The sequence below is a fragment of the Panthera uncia genome, chromosome B4 (assembly GCF_023721935.1).
Source record: "Panthera uncia isolate 11264 chromosome B4, Puncia_PCG_1.0, whole genome shotgun sequence".
Classification (NCBI taxonomy): domain Eukaryota; kingdom Metazoa; phylum Chordata; class Mammalia; order Carnivora; family Felidae; genus Panthera; species Panthera uncia.
This window is the reverse complement of record NC_064809.1, coordinates 115,722,164-115,741,011: the sequence shown is the minus strand read 5'-3', so window position 1 is coordinate 115,741,011 and position 18,848 is coordinate 115,722,164. Positions and strand designations below refer to the sequence as shown.

Sequence of the window (18,848 nt, the reverse complement as noted above, 5' to 3'; positions counted from 1 at the left end):
ATGAGGCTCAAGGAGATCAAGAAACTCATCTGGGTCAGAAAACTAGAAGGTATTGATGTGGAACTCAACTCCAGGCTTATGTGATGCCAGTCCCTATTATTCGAAGCCTTGTGCTTTGAAGCATGCCCCATGAGCATTACACGACCCAGGAATGCGACTCCTCGCAGGTCACACAGCATTTCTGGGGCGTTGTTGAACCAAGTTTCATTGCTAATACAGACTGAGTCATGCCCACCAAGTATTTGCTGACAGTCCACAAAATGCAGCCACCTTCCAGAGCTACAGGCTAACAGTTGTTGATAGATAGATCTCTTTCCTGTCCTTATGGAATTTAGTACATGAAGGGAATAAGATACTCAGAGCAGCCTCCTTAATCACATTGCATGGTTCACCTCCACCTAATAAATTTTGGAGCCTAAATGCACACAAATTGCTTTTCTATTTGAGTTGTCTTTGAATTATGCTCAGAGAAGAGCGAGAAGAGAAAGTTTCTCCTTAGCTGGGGCTGCACTGAGGTCGAATCTTTCTTTGCACACAATCTTAGAAGGGGAGATGTATGGCTATTTTGTTATAGTCACGGGCAAATAAGTGGCATGAGAAGAAGAGAATGAGGGGTCGCATAGGCTTATTAGCACATCAACTACGGCAGGTCTTTTATCTCATTAGAATGTACCGAACATAGCCAGGTTTCAACAAACTGTTGTTGTACCTTTAACTGACGATCATTTTTTCTAACCAGTTCACCAAATGTATCCCCAGCCCTGGTTCTCCCTGTTCACAGAGACGTGATGACTGTACATGGTGAAATGCTGGTTGCAGTCCTAGCACACGCTGCCCAGGTACCTGTCTACACCTGTCTTTAGTCGGGGCGCTCTGAGCACCCCCCTGTCTGGAGGAGAGCCGCGTTTGCTTGTCCGGCACCCTTGCAGAAGGAGACCTTTCTTCCCACCCTCAAAGGAAACTCTCCTCCTGACACAGCTGTCTTGGAGCTCAAGAGGCATTCACATGAGCCGAGAGGTGAAAGAGCATCAGCTGAGGTGCCAGAATGAAGTCATTGTGGAGGCCTCCAAGTGAAAGCATTTAGAAAATAGAAATGAAATTAGGCGCAGCAACCGAGAGGTGGAGAGAAGAGCAGGTGAAGAGGGGGCTGGGGCACAAAATGAACTTAAGTCTGGAGTATGAAGCCCCCCCAGTGCTTGATTCTTTGGTTTCCTTAAGTGCTGAGCAGGACAGAGCACAATGCAGAGGTTGGGGAAACGGGGGGGGGGGGGTGCCTTTTCCTTGTGCCTCTGACAGTGCTTGTGGACAAGAGGGGTCTAATTCTTAACCAAGGGAGACATGTAAACTACCCTCCAAAGTGATCTAAGTTTTAGTATCTCATGTTGAGAAATCATTTCTTTAGGCCTTGCTTATCTTCCAAAGAAGATGCCTGAAAAAATATTTTTAAGACAGGTTAATTGGCTAATTTCCTATGTGTTTTTTTTTTTTACAAAACTGCAACCTACTTTCAAAACAAAGTACAACAAAATACAGAAACAAAACACTGTAAAGAAAAAGCTGGAAGAAAACATCAAACTAGCTAATTATATGAAATTCCTCTTTTACCGGATTCTTTCTTTAAGCAGAAACTCAGCTTCAGGCATTAATATTATTAGAATGAACTTTCCAGCAATGATGCTAAGAAGTGATGACACACAATTAAAATATGGTATTTATAGCAGTAAAGCAGTTACACCTCAGATGCCAAGAGAATGAAAACAGCTTTTCCCTTTCTCGTCCCTGGATCAAACATAGTCGTTTAGCAATTTCTAAAAAAACCATTATTAGATTTTTATTTTAATTATTCTTCCAACACTTCAGTGTCACAATGTTAAATGCTTTGTGTACCTGGCTGTCCTTCTCGAGAGGATTTTGGTGGCATGCAAACCCAAATGTTATCCCAGTCCATTTTCTTTGAATTATAGGAACCTCCAGAGTATATTCTTTCCTACAGTGGGAGATAGCGTGGCTTAAATTTTTCTGAATAATTTTCAAAATCAAATTTGGAAGTTTTCATGAGAGATGATCCTCCCCGGTGGGTGATATGAAGCATAACCTAAGGGGAAAACATGAAAATAATTAGCATAAGATATATTAGCATATAGATGCCTTTGAAATAATAAACAGCAGAAAACCAAAATGGTTATCCTCAAAAGAAAGTTATGAGAAAATGTGAAATTAATATACACTTCTTGCATGACAACCTCAGCCTGAAAGCCAAACAGAATATTCTCTCATTCAGTGAAGGATGTGATGATCAGGGAGATGGAGAAATTACCCCCAAACCAATTCTCCTGTGCTGTTTGGTTCATTGTCACGACATCACTATTCTCTATTTACCTTTACCCCATGCTACCCTTTCCCTTTTAGGCAGGAAAAAAAAAAAAAAAAGAAAAGAAAAAGAAAAGAAAAGAGAAGAAAAGAAGTGTCTTCCTTTTACTTCCTCTAAGAGAAACCACCAAGCAGACAGATCCAATATTCTTTCTCTTGTTTTTTCCCCTCCTTTGGCTACCCTTCTATCTTTCCCTAGATGGCATAAGAAATGCCAGGACTGGTAATTCAATTATCAAGAGGACCCAAGGAGCTTTGTGAAAAGGGGGTCAGGACTTTGCGTTTGTTAACCATGGACCAAAACCACCACTGATTATTTTTATTTATTTATTTATTTTTTGAGAGAGTGGGGGAGGGGTGGGAGGGGGGGTTGGGGGAAGAGAGAGAATCTTAAGTAGGCTCCCCACCCAGCTCAATTTCACAACCGTGAGATCATGACCTGAGCCGAAATCAAGAGTTTAACAGACTGAGCCACCAGGTGACCTGATTAAATTTCAAGTTGGTACAGCCTCTCAAGGTGGTAAGCTTGCACGTTTGGTGTCAGTTGCTTTGAAAGCAACTCTCACTTAAAAATCCGATCTGAGTAACCTTGGAAAAGTTCCTTAAACACAACTAGCTTCATATTTCTCTTTCTAAAAATAGTGATAGTGTTATCTATTTTTCTAGATAGTTGTGACAAGTAGAGGTTAATAATAAATACCTGGAATACAGCAGAGACTCAGTAAAGGTAGCCCTATTCCCTCCTCGATGGCTTTAGTGATTTCTGGGATTTGGTAAGCCTACTTCCCCACCCCCCCTTTGCACATATGCAGATGAATGTATGGTCTAAAGAGATTTATTAAGGAGAGATGCCACAAAATATGATGTTTTGTTCTGGATCTACGGGATCCAACCACACCTTAAAGTATCTGATCCGGGTGAATTCCCTGAAGAAGCCCCTTTCTGGACTGTCATAACACAGTCAATGTCCCTACATCTGCACCCCCATCTATATTATTTCAGTTCTTATAGTATTTAGTTATTTTTGAAGGCTTCAGTACAGCATTTAGGACACTAAGAAAGGGTCCTTTGCCAATCATACCATTCGATTTTCTCGATTTGTTTTCAACTTTGAACTTTTGATTGAAGCTAATTACTTAAACATTGTGTGGGTTGGTCTCTTGGTATTTAAAAGGGGAAGGACTCATTCTTTACAAAATATGGAATTCTGTAGAGATTTGAAACTCCAAACTTGGTTTAAGTCACTTCATTCTCTTTCTGTGGAACACAGATCTTGAACTTACCCTTTATTTTCTAATACCAGCTTCTATGTCAACAGCTACATGTCCAGCAAAAAAATACCACTCGATTTCTTGAATGTTTATATTTCCTCATCAATATCTAATGCACTACTGACACATAGTAATGAGATTGGGATGGAGAAAAACCCTCATGTAAGTTTTTTTTGACAAATATGCTACCTGGTTGAGTTTGTGATAAGCATGTTGCCGAGATCATTTAGCTGCTTTGTGAGAGCACAGATTGTCCTAGACTGTTCTTCTGTTTAGACTTATCTCACTGACCATACATCTTGAGGCAGACATCATTTGCAGGACATTCCTGCTGAATGTCCTTTAATCTTTATCTTTTTTTTTCTCCTCTCAGGCCTACTAGGGACTTAGTTTATTGCCCTTTTAGGGCCAGTTTAAAAAAGAAAATGTTTAGAAAGACAAAGCCCGGTAAATAAACCAAAAGCTAGTTTCTTTTGGCTTTTGGGATTTGAAAATGTTTTGACTGCCTGCACGCTTTCTGGGAATGGCTCCTCTGGCTATGAAGGAAAAGGGCCTGTTTTACAAATCGAATAAATACATATGTATACACAAGGTATTCTCAAGGCTCTACCAGTCACAGGATGGTAAGGTAAAACATGTTCTCTTCTGCAATTTGAAAAGGATTTGAGACTCTACCAATTTGTTCCCAAAGGATATTCTGACTTCTTACAGGACCTTATTTTAATGCTAATGATGTGCAGATGTGTTTGTTCTATGTTGTTTTCAGAGTTTAAAACCTTTCCAGGTGAGTAGCAGGGAATGGGCAGGCCTGTCTTCCTTCCAGCAAACTCTGTACCCTTTTTCTGTTTTGTCGACCCACCCAAATCATTCCCCCCAGAGTTTCTGCTTTCAGAACTTAGAGTTCTGTTAGGGCTTGATAAAATAAAAATAAACCTTCCAAATCAGCCCTTCGTTGGTTATTTTTAAAATTCGGTTGGTAAGCTTTTCTTCATTTGTTTCATATGTGGTCAAAATATTTTCTCTTCATTTCCACCACAGCAAAATAGTCAAAATCTCCAAAATTTACTTTGACGCTAACATTTCCTCAATTAAAAACATAGATGTGAAACATTAAATCTCCCACCAACCCTCAAGTATGTTCTTCGAATATTCTCAATGACTAGGAAAACAAGTCAAAAATAGCACTGTTCGTCTACCCCAGATATAAGCCCTTCGAGGATGAAGACAGCACCCACATTTGGGGTATATCGTGGAAACACAGCAATAATTAGTGGATAATAATAATAATAATGGCTGAGGCATTATCTCCTTTAGCTCTATTTAATCATCTGCCTCCATTACCTGTCTTACCTGGCAGTGACTAAGCACTCACACTGCACCCACAGACAGTCCTTCCTGTTATCTGGAATGTTTTGTCAACTGCTGAACTGTTGTTTCAATAGGAAACTGGCATATTCCCATTTCTCATCCCATCCAATGACACAAATAATTTGTAAACATCCATGCCTCATTTATCTCTCGCTGTAAAGCTGTTAGACATATTTATGTGGAGTCCTGGTAACATTGCAGTATTAGACACATTAATGAACAGACTTGCTCATCCCTAGAATTTTTTCTTCATCGAAATCCATGACCCAAGCTCCTGAGATGGCCTTAAGCAGGTAAATGGAAAAATAAACTGTGGCACATCCAGATAATGGAATATTATTCAGTGCTAAAAAGAAATGAGCTACCAACCCACGAAAAGACATGGAGGGACCTCAAATGCATATTATTAAATGAAAAAAGCCAATCTGAAAGGCTACATACTGTTTGATTCCAACTATATGATGCTTTGGAAAAGGCAAAACTATGGACATGGAAAGAAAATCAGTGTTTGCCAAAGGTAGGGTGAGGAAAGAGGTGAAGAGGCAGAGCACAGAGGATTTATAGGGTGACAAAACACTCTGTATGATATTACAATGATGGATAGATGTCATTATGCTGTTTGTACAAACCCACAGAATGTACACCACCAAGAGTGAACCCTAAGGTAAGCTATGGATTTGGGTCATTATGATGTGTCAATGTAGGTTCATCCTTGGTTAAAAAAAGAAAACAAGTACCTTTCTAGCAAGTGATGATAACGGGGGAGGCTGTGCATGTGTGGAGCTGGGGGTATATGGGAAGTCTCTGTACCTTCCTTTCAATATTGTTGTAAACCTACAGCTGCTCTAAAAATGTTAAGTCTTTAAAAAAAATGCCATAACCCGTCATACTTCTGGCCTTGTCACATTACAGTCCTGATAAGAAAGCAGATGTTCTTAACTCTATACCCTGATTACCTGCTTGCTTTTCTGTCTGCTGCAAGAGCTTTGGGGGCAGCTGGAAACCAAGGTCTCAGAACCCTTTCCACAGTCACCAACTAGAGACATACAAGAGAGAATGTCTACATTCCTTAAGGTCAGGCTCAATCACTGATTAGTTCAAAAATATTATTTCCAAAATTTGTTCTCTGAAGGTGAGATATGCCTGCAGGTGTTATTAAAAATTGTCTGCAGTACAATTTTTGCACAGATCTCCCATTCATCATTGTGATATGCAATCTGAGAATCAGACTCTGAATCTTAGATCTGTCCTACACTAGCAACGTGATTTGTTTCCTCTGTACTTGCAATGTCAACCACAGAGGGTTGTGGGAAGAAGAAAACACAAAGGGAAGTACCTTATAAAGTGTAAAGTACTCTGTAAATATTGTTAAGTGTTTTTTGGAGAAATGGTTATAATGGTGATGATGATAATGATGATGATGATGATTGTTACATGAGGACCAGTTGATTTCATAATGTATGAAATGGAAGGTATAAGGAAGCATTCTAGAGAGAGTATGGAGATAAAGTCCTGGAGTGTAATTTAAGAGAAACCTATGATTTTGTTTATCTGACCCTGAACGGAAAAAATCATGAGTTCATCCCAAAGTCCTTGTTTAAAATGGATTTCTCCAAGTTTCTTCCAATGTATTTGAGTATGTTTACAGGTAATGGTTGCCATTATTGGGGTTTGTTACCATGTCCTTAATTTGCTAAATATTTTGCATGAATTATCTCATTCAGTCAGTAGGGGCAAGGAATTGATATTCTACCAAATTAGGTAATATCACGAATGTATAACATATAAATGCATATTATATAAAAGGAATCAATAGAGTTATGTAAGCCCCAAATAAGGCTATTTCATTTTTGAGTGGGATTTCATGGAACTGATAAATTTAAGAGAAGGAATGTAGGAAGACTGACTTGGGTATCTGGACTGACTGAAAGAAGTATCGGAAAAATGAACTGGTAAAATAATGTGGCCGTGTGGATGGACAATAGGAAAGGTTTCAGGGAAATGCATAGGTCATGAACAAAATTCCCAATTCTTATGAGGATATGGTCCCTCTTCCTATGGAACACTATTCCCCCACTACACAAATTATCCCTAAAAACTGCCATTCTTCTGAAGATTTATTAGTCATTGAATGCTATACACTGTCCACTTCCTGATGACCTATGTGTCTGGAGGTGATTTCACCAATTTGTAGGGGATTTACAATTCTATTTGTCTTCTCCGTTTCTTCTGGCACTCACCGGGGACAAAGCATACACCACCATGGGAGGTCTGTGCTGAGGTACAGAAACCAATCTTTAATCTTAATTTAACCACCCCCAATTGGGCAGACACATTTGTTGCTGAAAGTTCTTTAATATATTTGGAATTCAGATCTAAATTTGAATATTCGATCCCCATTTGTGTCAGTAAGAATGAAACTTGAGTAACCATGAGTAAGCCAAGGTAGAATCCCCAGTACCAATTTTTCCGTTTAGCTTGACAATATGCTTTGGGATTGTTAACACAATATCCTAACTGGCATAGAAACCCAGAGTATTTATTTACAGCATTTATCATCATTTTTTTTCCCCTTCCACACAAGAGCCAAGTAGGTGGGCAAATCAATGGAGAGAGTAATATAAAATGAGAGAAGTGACTGCCTTTACACATTTCTACTTCTTAGAGTACAAGGGGAATACTTGCACGAAATAGCGTATTTAAGAACAGCACGGAACTAATAGATCATAGTTGCGGGATGATTTTTGCTAAATGAAAGGATGCATAAATTCCTGAGATAACTTATTTTCAAACCCTAAAAGTAGCCTTTGACAACACACGGGGTGTAGAAGAGCAGGCCCAAGGGTTTGAATCTTGGCTCTGGCATGTCAGAGTATTTGTGCTTCAGATTCCCCATCCATAAGCTAGGGAGACAAACAGCCTCCACACAAAAGGTCTGTGAGCACTTGGACCAGTACCTAGCACGTAGCAAGTGACAGGCACGATCATGCCCATCATCACCATTGCTCACGATTACATGTTCGTCATTTCAGAGACAAAAGAAAACCTCCACGTTCTGCTGGCTTTTAGCACAAGGGGAGATTAAATACCATTTCATTATCTCAGCAATAGCCAATTTATTCATTATCATATGTAGAGTGCTTACTATGTGGCAAGCTAGTGCTTGTATTAGACAAAGCAGAAGAATTTCCTCTCCTTGAATCGGGGGGAGGGTAGGCAGTAAAGAAATTAAGAATATAATGTCTGGACTGATGAGTACTCTGGAGAAAACTAAAGTGAGGTAGAGAAATGCAACAGGACATTTAACTCTGTCCCCACGTTCACTGTGTTTGACAAAACAGCTCACTGCGGACCCTGCTTTTCCTCTGAAAGGAATTCTCAAGCTGACATTCTAGGTAACTGCCTCACTGAAATCTCAACCATTTGGCTGCAACAAAAATAATCCAGCATATGAACGCATCCAGATAGACATATGTACGCTGGTTTTCTAAAATGTAATGTGTATGTAATTTCCCGAATGGCTGGTTGTCACATCCATCTGGTCTTATTTCCATAGCACTTGAATGCACCACGAGGATATAAACCCTAAAAGCTAGAAAACAGAATTTAAATACCCAAACACATACGAGGTGTGTTTTCAAAAGCAGCAGACAAGCGAGCACTGTGGTGACTTCATTAACTTCTCAGCCACAGTTGAGAGTAGCTGAGACTAAGCATAAAGGCCACAGAACATAAAAGACATTCCACCGGCAGACCTCATTAAGTGGGCTTAAGACAAGCTTGACGAGCTAATGACAAAAATCTAATTTGGAATTTCTGGACATAAGAACCCAGAAAGAGTCCACATACACCGAAACTCTACCATGCCTGCAGTCTGAAAAGGCAACAACCCAGCATCAATTAGGTCCATGTAGTTCATTGATCAAAGCCCAGGGATGGACGCTGTCCTATTCAACCACACTGAATAGGAAATCGTGTTCTATGTGGTTGTAGGTTTGGGCTCTGGTCCTATTTAAACCACACAGATGTTGTAGGTTCTCAAATTAACAGTGGTCTCCAGGGAGATGCTCATCAGGCTGTATGTACTGAACAACGGCATGGCTGGAATCTAGACACCACACGGTTCAGAAAACAGTTTTGCTATTGTTTTCCTTTTCTCTAAAAGACCTTTCCTATTTCTAAATTCTGTCAGCACCTATGGAGTCTGACCATGTTAGACTGTACTTACTTAAATGCCATGTAGAAATCTCCAGTTGCCCTAGGTGTGTGGATTTCCACTCCAACTACTTTTACATCCCTTGAGCGGAGAAGCACTCACTTTCATGAAATGATAGCACCTGTGTGTGCCCCTCACGGTGGGAAGCACCTTATAATGATTGTTAAACCCATATTGATCTTATTATGATCAACTCAATTGTATAGACAAGCAAGCTGGAGATTCAAATAATTTGCCCCACCTCTAATTAGTGGAGAACCAATGATCTACACCCAGGTCATCTAATTTCACAGACCATATTTGCATTCCACTACCAATGCAAGGAGGAACTAATATTTGTTGAATGAATAAATGTAACACTTAATATCCTTAAAATTAAAGGAGGCAGAATCTGCCACTTAAACTATATCCTGTTGTAATAGTAGGTATATAATAATGCGGTAGTTATTCAAGGTGAAGTTGTGTCTTATACTCTCTATATTCCTACGGTACCTTTTGCAATACCTCACAAATACAAAGTGTTTATAAGATATTTGTGGAATCAGTGAAATAATGTAACCCAACATAACACATAATAAATGACTGAAATGATTTTCCTTGGGTCACCTTCTGTTTCCTATTACCGGCTCCTTATATGAAGGAAGAATAGGTTTTTCTAACATCTGGCTCCCGGTGCTAATTTCTTAAGAAATCCTTAGACACACACCCATGTTTCGACCTCTGGGCTTTTGGCCAGGCCTAAGGGAGACCCAAATTCCTGGTCCCAGCTTTTCAAAATATGGCTCACCTCATTTCCATATAAACCCTAGCAGTAACAGTGGAAATAATAATCTTTAACTGTCGTGAACAATGCAATGAGTCAGAATTTCTTAATACATCTTTATCGAGGAGAAACAAATTCCACACCACCTGTCAAAACCTGGATAATGTCCTGGATTTCACAATATACTCATCCCTGGGCCCTATACTTAAATGTAGTAATATTTCATAGGACGTTGCTCTGTTAATATTGCATGGAGAAAACAGCATTACTAGCTTCTTTTTTCCAAACAGTCCACAAAAAGTCTCTGAACGTTTTCTCCTATCTTCATTTCTTCCCTGACCCTCACTGTAGTAAGAGACACTGGGTAGGTCCCTTCACATCTCCGCATATCTCATTCATAAAGAAGAATGAAATGTCACTTGTCCTATCTCAGTACTGTGAAGATTATACATGATAATGTGTACAGAATAATTTTTGAGCATGAAATGCTACAGAGCTGTAAGAAATTATTAGAAAAGAAGGAAGGTATATTCATGTACAACATACCTTGAAAAGCCAGATGTTTAATTTCATTCTTTCTATGTAAATGATATGTGCATGTGTATGAACACATACGCATACGTATACACCTGGGACAAAATGCGCTTTTATATATACTGGTGGGAAATTTGAACCACTATACTGCCTAAGACTTTAAGAGTTAATGAATGCCACATTAAGAAAATTTCTCTATCTCTGTTGGTTTTTGATGCAGAGCTACTGTATTTTATAAAATAATTGTATCTATTATTTATAGAGTCAACTTGATGATTGGCATTGAGTTAAGGTGTTTATATACATCATGTGGTTTATTCATCGTAATACCACTTTAAGTAGGTATTATTATCTCTCTGTTGCATATGGGTAAACTAAGGCCCAAAAGAATTAAGTGCCTCAAAGTCACACTGCTAAAGTGACAGAGGCCAAATCTACATTCACGTCTCCCTATTTACAAAGCGTTGCTTACCAAGTCAAATCCTATTCATCTGAAATTTGCATTAATTCAAGTGTAGCATATGTTATACCTCTCAAAGAGCAAATTCAAATGAATTCTGTCCTTGTAACATGTTAGGGCTCCTTTGACCAAATATAAACTGATAAAAAATATGCAACTTTTTCAAAATATATCTTTAAAAGTTTTTCATGTATCTTCAGAGGGTTTATTACCTCTGGGTCAGGTAATATATAGTATCTTACAATCTCACAATCTTATAACTTATGGAGAGTTATAAAAGGGGTTAATGGCCATGACTTTTACTCATCGGCACCCACAGTTCACTCAAGGTGTACCCTGAGTGCTCCTACTGTGTGCATACCATTTTTCATGTGATAGAAATATGTGAAGGTACAGGGGAAGGCTTAACAAAGAAGCCAAAGATATCCCTCAGGGAGTCTACAGTCTACCCTTTTGAAAAGAAACCAGCATACATGAAGCCGTCAAAGAGTCAAATTAGTCTTTGAATACATTAGCAATACTTAGAAGTAATAAAACTAAATCAAAATTTCTTCAAAGGATTAAGTCTCTCAGCCTTTAACTCAGTCTGACCTGCTTCCCCCACATGCCAATTAGAGTTCAAAGAAAAGATTCATACACTTCATTTACAGATCTATTGAACCTTGGGCACAAGTGATAAATCCTTAATAAGTCAGAAAGATAGCTGTATTTATTCTTAAAATTAACTAATTTGCACACCAAGGTTAAGTGATTTGCCTAAAGACAATTCATTGGAATGTCTGATAAAACTCCGTAACTCTAGTTTACCTTTCACATCACTGACCTGTTTTCCTATTTTAAGGTTACTGTGTAGAAAGGCTAACATTTGCCAACAAAGATGATAGAAAAGATTCTGACACAAGACAAGTTCACATCTACACATAGAGACAAAAAACCCACAACTTTTGGGTTGTGGATATCTAGGAAATCTCTAGGAAATCTCATGGCGAGCAAAGAGTGCCCCAAACATCACTTGGAATAGAAGAGATGGCTGAACTTGGGAGGGAGGATTTTTCTTCTTTTATCTATGCTCTGAAAGAAGACTTATATTTATTTAGCAGTTGCTTTAGTGAACACAGCAGCACAAAAGTAAACGCACCCGACAATCAAACGGGTGGGTGGACTATAATGTCTACATTCATCTCTTCATTTAGGCGATTTTATGAATGAATGTACACACACGTGCATACACACACATTTTGGTTCTTTAACAGTGAACTCCCGAGACTACGCACAGAACATGGGGATACCTTTAACTACTACCTTTAGCTACTGGGAAATACAATACTCCCAAGTTCTCAAAAAATAGAGACATTTAAAAAAATAAAGGAATTTTGCACTAAGCATTTTTGAAAAGACGAACGCTAGAATGACAAAGGCAAGACAATGCTGAAGGTGATTTCTCAAAGCACACTGTTAAATTACCATAATGATTATACACATTTTATTTTAAAAATACTGGGATTATGGGACGCCTGGGTGGCGCAGTCGGTTAAGCGTCCGACTTCAGCCAGGTCACGATCTCGCGGTCCGTGAGTTCGAGCCCCGCGTCAGGCTCTGGGCTGATGGCTCGGAGCCTGGAGCCTGTTTCCGATTCTGTGTCTCCCTCTCTCTCTGCCCCTCCCCCGTTCATGCTCTGTCTCTCTCTGTCCCAAAAAAATAAATAAAAAACGTTGAAAAAAAAAATTTAAAAAAAAAAAAAAATAAAAAAAAAATAAAAATACTGGGATTAGCTTCATTGATTACACAGCAAATAGCAATCATGCTACCATTGGTATTGATACAGAAAATGGAAGACTACCGGCCCAAGCAGGACTAGTCCCCTTTTCCACCGTGATTTAAGCTATTTCAAGCACTTCCTGGTTTCCTGGGCCTTTTAATAGTACTTTAACATTTCTGGGGCCAAAAAGTAATGAGAGCAGAGTCATTTCCACAAATTCCTTATTTTTAGTATAGATTCCATTGTAATTTTGCTGGATCTAAACCTATCTTAGAGAACCCAAGTGACACAAAACTTTGGGAGTAGAAATTAGCATAATTGAAATAATTCAATTTTTGGTAATTATAACTCTCACTTACACCTAAATTAAATATGCCAAACTATAATTATGTTCAAATTTGCATCATGAAAATTATCCCCATTTTGCTCATGGCATCTTAAAATATCTAATAAGGGATCTTAAACTCTTAAGTCTGAGTCAAGAGGCCTTACTTTCACAGCCTTTGGGAAGAGGAGACTTATTATGTATTAAGCACAGTTATTCAGCCTCTTGGGAAAGGGAGGATGGGTCCATTATTCTTCACAATATGATGTGTAGGATTTGTACTCTAATCTTTGGGTACCTCTAAGTTACGTTGCCATTAAGGAGCGCTGAGTGCCACAGCAGACAGTGAAAGATTAATGCTTTCTTTGGAGAGAAACCTTAAGCAAAGCAGGTCATGCTTTAGGACACAGGTAATGGGAATCAAAGACACAGTAAAAGCTATAATACTTTAAAACTGGGCACCTGAAAAGAAGTGCCGCTTTGCTATCCATTTTTAAATGATTGAAGATGAGACAACAGGAAGGCAATGAGAACTTACCTTTTAGCACTGCAACCTGCTCATTGCTTCTTAAGAATCATATGATCAAGTTATTATTAGCAGTGGTTATTTGGGATGCAAAAAGAAAACACCCCCTAAAATGCTACTCACTGTAAGCTGTCTGTTTAACTAACATTCCTACTATTGGATTTCATTAAATTAATCAGTTGATGTGATTAAATTTGCAAGGTGGTTTATTTATCTTCATCTTTGGGACAGTAGGTGGATGTAATCTGGAAATACATTGGTCAAGAAATAGATGAGTCTGGATGAGCAGGGCTGGCACACTACCAAAGCACATGATGAGTTTCTTAACAAAAAAACATATGAATATATCTCCAGTTGAGTCAAATATTCACATTAATACTGGAATAAGGCGGAAGAACCCTGGCTGACATCCCATCTGTTCTTATGAATTAAATTTAGAAATCATATGTAATATAGACATTTCTGTCTGAATATCATAAAACCCTGACACATCCAGGCTTTCATTAGAAAGCTCCAAGATGTGACTTGAATAACAATCTGTCTTAGCTAATTAGTATTTTCAGTTTAGCATATTCACTTCCAGACATATTGCTGTTTGCACATGGTAATTTAGGTAAACAGATACCATCCACAGCTGCATCAATTAACACTGCTAATCAAAACTGAATTCAGGTAATTAGGCACATTTATGCAAAAAAATGTGTAATTTTGGAGAAAAGCTAGATTCTTCAGTAATACGTCAATAAGTAAAAAATCTCCTTTTGCTTATAAAGATGAAGAATGAGGGGAGAGAAATCATCACTAATATATACATCATGCAGACAGAGTAAAAATTCCTAAATTAAATCTCAAACTTTAATTGGCCTGTATTTTCAGAAATTGGATCATATTTTTCATAACTGTTTCTCTCCATGTTTCCACATAGTGAAGCTGATTCACATCCACCTAAGGGTTTAATCATCATCAAGCAGGACTCAAATGGTTAATGAATTGTCAAGTATTTATGTACTTAGAAGAGATGTTGGTCAAACTTGCTCTTCCGTCTTGCTTAGCATCTCTTAGGGAGGATGCTCTCAGTAGGTCTTGTTTTCTTACACACTTTCATGTTCTCTGCTGCGAAGGACTTGGGCTGCAGTGAGAATCACAATAGCAATTTCTCATTTTCTTGTGAATGCTCTTATGCCACGGAGTCTACACAATCCCCTCTAGCTGCCTTTCATTCATTCCCCAAATGAATATTGCGAATCATTTTTCTGTCTTCCTGTAAACATAAACCAATCTGATAACTTTGATTAGATTTTCTAGTCTGTTCAGAAAAACTAGTTCAGCTGTTGGTAAGTTATCAGTAACCAATTCAGGGTGGGAGGGAATTGGCAGGCTTAGACTTAGAGCTAAAAGTAAAGGGAAAATTGGGTCATTTTCAAAAGGATTCTATAGTAGATATGGAATCTATCTATCATCTATCTGTCTGTCTACTATCTATCTATCTATCTATCTACCTACCTACCTTTCTATCTACCTATCTCAATTTCGCCTTCTCTTTTCTAACTTTGAACCTTAGATTTATTTCTTGATGCAGACACCAGGACCTTATAATAAAGTACTGAGTTCAGTGTCCCTAGCTTTATTTTAATGGTAATAGTCGCAATCTAGTTTAACAAACATTTCCTCAGTACCTACTGTGCTTCAGGCAGGCTTCGAGGCCCTGTGGGCGGATACAGAGATGGCTTTAGACCTACCACACTCCTCTGAGCCAAACTCTGAGAGTTCACAGACCAAAAGAATCATCTTTTAAAAAGGGGACCAAATCTCCAGCTGAAAATAATACCTCTCCATTCCAAACTTTTAGAACCTCCTATGCTAATTTTGCAAAGGTTTACTTTTTGTTTAACCCGTGATAATTTTTTGTTCTCATAATAAATCAGGAAACGAGAACTAAGATGGGTTTTGCAAGTAGTGTGATGTCTTTCTCTCATATTTCAGTAACCTCACACAACTTGTATTTTATATATATATATAATATACATATATATATATTTATATTTATATTTATAGAAGTATGTATATATATTTACATACATACATATATATTTACATACATACATATATGTATATATTTATCAAAAAGATTTTTTCCACATACTTCCTTAAGCTCATTTGGCATAAACGACTGGACAATTCCCTATGGAACAGAAATCTGACAGACTCTGTGCTCATATCTGGTTTCAAGAGCAGGGATTATAAAACATGGAGGCACATTTATCATTGGTTGTCTTCCACCAATGAAAGTGTATGAGGTGAGAAGCGGTACCTCTGACTTCGACTCTGTTAACAGAATTATTTACAAACTTCAAGTGAAAGATATGTAAATACAAACATTTTAAAGACAATTTTTTTTAAAGCCTAACGGCTGACTTTAAATGAACTAAATGATTAATATTTGGGGAGGATAATTTTTAGTCTCCACAAAATGAACTAAATGAAGTTTATTGCATGAATGTGCCCGTGAATAATCTATGTCATTCTAAAGCACCTCTTCTCTTACTTCCTTAGGAGTGAAGCAGGGGAGAATAAATTCTTTCCCCGTAGTCCCTGCAACTTAGCAAATCCTTTTGTCTGAGGAAAGAGTTTAAATTCATCTAAAACTCCCACGATCATAGTCCCCAAGTTTGTAGCAAAGTGGAATGCGATGGATATGGCAACACCAGCTGTGGCGAAGAAGGCCTTGAAGTATGGCGCCAGCTTTCAACCTAGGCAAATCCTTCTCCACCCCCAGCCTTGGTTACTGGTCCATAAAACATGGCTCACGGACCCACCTCACTGGGTTGGAGGGAATGCCTGGCACGTAGGGGGTGCTCGAATAATGCTTGCTGAAACCCAATACAGAGTAGTCCGTGATGGCCCCAGAAATACTAATGCTAGAGGCATTCTAGTCAGAGTTATTTTATCAAGCAGCTCTCCATGTTCCAGAGTCATATGGAGAGGTGGTGTCAATACAAATAGCATGGAATGCATCACCAGGCCATGTGCCACCACACTACATTTGGTAGTCTTCCAATTCGCCTGAACACGAATGTTACAAAACTTTCACAATTAGCCGGAAAGTCAGCATCGGAGCGCTTACTGTTTCTAGAGCATCTCTATTATTTTGTCACACAAATCACCAGAAAAAAATCACCTGACCAACATTAGCCGAATTATTTTATGCTAGAAGTACTCTCTGTTAGGGAGAATAACATCTTGATAACTTTATACGTGACTCCTTCGTGGTGGACTGTTAGTGATTTTAAAACCCTTGAAAATCCTCGCATTTGCCACTTGTCACGTCTCTTTAGCCCGGCACCATTAAAAATGCTCCCAGTAGGTCTACTGTAAATTTTTGTGGAATTGAATGAAATTGTTGACTCGTCAACAGTACAATATACAATGAGTAAAATGACACCACTGGTCACTCTCTGAACGGTCCCTTTTTTAAACAGAAGGACTCCCCCCCCCCAAGAAAATATCAAACGGATTAATTTTGCTTGTTAATGGTAAAGAATGTTATTTTACAGCCACAAGAGAAAATGTCAGGTCTGGGATTAGGTGGATTGGAGGGGAACAGACTGCTAGAAACAAAGGCAACAAAGAAATAAAAATGCCTTCTAAATACACTGAAGCAAAACAAATGACTGGATTTGGGATTTAACAAAATATAATCTTATTTGCCTCTGCTCTTTCAGCACGTCTTTTCCTTGCACTACGACAATATGTATCTCGCCTTCTCGAGCCATGATTTTCTTTTATGGGAGAGATTGATGGTAATGGATGGCAATGCAGGGATGTTATCAGTAGTTTGGCATATTCGGTTTTTATGTTTAGAGAACGTCGTTCTTACAACACATTTTAATGCCCCCAATTATTTTCATTCAGTTCTGGTAAGAGGTAAAACAAGAAGAATCAAATTAGAGGAGATTATTGAATTATAGCTGAAGAATTAATAGTGCTTATTTTAGAGATTTCGTTTAGCAGTTTATTTTTTTTAGTGAAAATTATCTCTAATAAGAAAGCCAGTATTATCATGGAACAATTAGATTTTTTTTTTTTTTAAAGTTTGACAATTGAATGTACCAAAGCCAAAGCTGATAATCTACACTTTATCAGGCAAGGTACAGAACAACATATTTGTTTACAATTTATGGTTGAATACTAGCCCCAAGATTAAGAATTAGGAAATTATCTTTATAACAAACAGATCTTAGCTAAACATATTATTAATCTATGCTGCAAGGTATTAGCCAGCTCTTTGGAGGATGCCAGAGTCACTTTGCTAGCTGAATTATCTGTCACTCTATCACAGGTTTTTCATCTTTGACTTTCTTCATAGGTCTGGAATAGAAGCCTATCTTTCAGGAAAAAATGTTAAAAGAGTACATGAAAAGCTTGTGCAAAAATAAACCATAGCACCTCAGGCTTCTTAATTTTTACACTATAATACTTGGGACTTTTCTACCTTGACACATTCAGAGTGAATGCTTTGATGAAAAGAGAGTAGTAAATTACATATAGAATGAAGAGAACCTGTATTATCATTTTAATAGTCCACAGACACATAAAAGGAAGATGTGTTCACTGTGTGGCGGGACTTAAAACTTAAAATATTCACCGACTGAGTAATAAAAAAATTTAACATGATATGAAAAATGGAAACAGTTTTTTTTTGAAGTGATTATGCATATGCAACTTTTCACACACGTGTCTGAAAAACTTAACAAAGAAAAATAAAACCAAACCATTTACGGGACTTTGTAAATAACTAGAGTTTGCCCCTCCTATAACATTTTTTAACAATAAAGACGCTGAAAGTATTTATAGACTCAGAGATCACAGGCAATAAAATTCTAGACACTGGGAACAATCAACTTTTACAAACAGCTTCATAAGCCACTGTACCGACAAAGCCCCCATTTTCAGGAGACATCATACAGATTCAACACGGATATAATACGCAGTTTAGGTGATTGCCAGCAGATTAGAATAAAGATGTCACTGTTATTTACTCCTAACCTTTGCAGGATATTCCTAGATTGGTTTTCTATTGAGAGCACGCATTTTCAGTGTGTGGTGATTGCCTTCAGGCTCCCTGCTTTTTCTGAGTGGTGGTTTTCGTGTTTGGATGGGGGAGCGATGCCTGGGACTCTGCCCACGTGCTCCCAATTATCTATACATTATTCCATACTCTCTGCCACTGGGATGCTCTCACCAGAGATCCTTCCA

At 38.2% G+C, this 18,848-nt stretch overlaps 1 long non-coding RNA gene across 1 annotated transcript in view; it reads right to left on the bottom strand.

Moving 5' to 3' along the window:
- Positions 1–1,995: 1,995 nt before the first annotated feature.
- The window catches only part of LOC125919445 (uncharacterized), a 54,236-nt gene continuing 37,383 nt past the window's right edge, over positions 1,996–18,848 (bottom strand). The window contains exon 3 of the long non-coding RNA XR_007456782.1: positions 1,996–2,095. This is a non-coding gene — a long non-coding RNA (uncharacterized LOC125919445). The remainder of the gene's footprint in view (positions 2,096–18,848) is intronic.